Source organism: Argopecten irradians, unplaced genomic scaffold (genome assembly GCF_041381155.1).
Source record: "Argopecten irradians isolate NY unplaced genomic scaffold, Ai_NY scaffold_0363, whole genome shotgun sequence".
Classification (NCBI taxonomy): domain Eukaryota; kingdom Metazoa; phylum Mollusca; class Bivalvia; order Pectinida; family Pectinidae; genus Argopecten; species Argopecten irradians.
In genome coordinates, this window is record NW_027187830.1 from 18055 (window position 1) to 20215 (window position 2161).

A 2161-nucleotide genomic window follows, 5' to 3' on the forward strand; every position below is an offset into this window, starting at 1 on the left:
CCATGCATGTGATTCTCCTCTCACAGTGGAGCATATTTTATTGCATTGTATTGATTTTAAACACATACGAGATAAATACTACGATGTCTCCGACATGTACACTTTGTTTCATGCCGTGAGACATAATCGTATTTTTAAATTATCTCAAAGAGATCGGTATTTTAAGCAAAATATGAACGTTTTCTCATCATACATCGTATCAACTCAACATTTCATCGTTTCATCAACATTGTGCATGAGTTTTCTCATGTGTTTTAGCCAAATTTATTTTATCCCATGCAAACCTTCTTTTTTTTATCAAATTAACGTTTACAATCTGTGTTTTAGTCCTTACTTGCTTTTTCTTACCCTGAACTTTTATCCTGATATTAATGCATGACTTGTAGTTTGGCCCTAAATGACCTTAGTTGTCGATGGGCCGTAAAACTCAAACAAACAAACAAACAAACAAACTTGAATGCTGCAGTATGCCCAACGAAGAGAGGAGTATATCGTGTCAAATTAAGGTCAGCGTTAACAGGTGGTCATTTCGTCTCTAGTCACATTCGTTACATTACAGTATAGTGTTGTCTGTTATATTGATGTTCTGTCATACAGAAATATTAATTCTTCTTTCTGTTTGATTCATTCTCAACTTTGTTTCTGTAATGATATAACATTTATTATGAATTCCGGATATTTGGTCCGTTCCGGAACTATCTAACAGCCATATGCTTCGATAATTAGGCACCGCCAAAGCACATGGTCAGACCTACCTGATGGACGCCGCCATGCTGTAATTGTCTAGAGTTTAAGTTGGTTAATAAACCATTTACTGAGAATGAACTTGATTCATTGATTGTTACATGGTGTCAGAAGATGGAGCACAAGTTTGTTTGTTTGAGTTTTACGGCCCATCGACATCTAATGTCATTTAGGGCCAAACTACAAGTCATGCAATAATATCAGGATAAAAGATCAGGGTAAGAAAAGGCAAGTAAGGACTAAAACACAGATTGTAAACATTTATTTGATAAAAAAAGGTTTGCATGGGATAAAATAGTTTTGGCTAAAACACATGAGAAAACTCATCGATGAAATGTTGAGTTGATACGATGATATGATGAGAAAACGTTTGTACTGTTATCACAGTTAGAATGGTACATATAGCGTGCGGTATAGAGCAAGTCAGAGATTTGAGTAAGAGTTACTCCCCTTGAATCGACAGGTGGCGCTCTCTCCATGCCATTTACAGTATGGCCGCCATATACGAAGAAGAAATGTGTGTGTAAACAAAACAATCAAAATTAGCTACCTTAGAAGTATCACCTATGTAAGTTTTTATTGGTATTGTGTAATATAAACACTTATAAAGAGAAATATATCTATCTGTAGAACTATCATTTCAGTTTAATGTAATAATTTCTGATGTGTAGACAATCGTTCGACGCCTCGTGGTATAACTTCTCCGACCACGTGGTTTACATAAAACTTCGTGACAACATAATAGTGTACTACATTGTATATCATTATAATAATTTACTGCATATCTACAGTTAATATGTTCATAATACTCAAATTTCTAGTATTATTTCTTTGTTTATCATTGCTGGAATTACCGTATTTGTCATAATATACTCAGTGTTTACGATATTGGTTTGTAACAAATTGTAAGAATACGTTTGTTTACTTCACAGCTTTTACGATGTCTTGATGGAATAAAGGCAAAATTAACCTGTCAAGCTTCGTTGACTTTCTGTCTAATCGACCAAACGCATCTGGAAAATTGTGGCAGAACAGTAAAAGATAGCACCTTCAACGGTAACTAATCATCCCGAATTGGCCGGACACATTAAAATCAAGATGGCCGACAGCAACACAAGAGTGAAAGAAGATGAGGATGCCAGAACAAGAACAAAAACAGCAAAGGGTAAACAGTACCAGATTGAAATTAAACTGAAGAACAGACTGAGTGGCATCAAGGCTCTCGATAAACTCTCCAGTGACATTGAGATACTTTTGTCCGAATCAAATGATCAAAAGAAAATAAAAGATATGTACTCACTTTGGCTTAACCAGTACGAAGAAATTTTACAGATACATGATGAATTACAATGTTTAATGGAGGAAACAGAAAGCGTCACAGACGGCAATTGTATGCCACATGTATGCACATAACAAG

The 2161-nt window shown here is 35.2% G+C and overlaps 1 long non-coding RNA gene across 1 annotated transcript; it reads left to right on the forward strand.

The window, feature by feature from the left end:
- Window positions 1-1238: 1238 nt before the first annotated feature.
- LOC138312543 (uncharacterized) lies at window positions 1239-1721 on the forward strand. The gene is made up of 2 exons (XR_011206977.1): window positions 1239-1312; window positions 1677-1721. It is a non-coding gene; the product is annotated as an uncharacterized lncRNA (long non-coding RNA).
- Window positions 1722-2161: the final 440 nt, after the last annotated feature.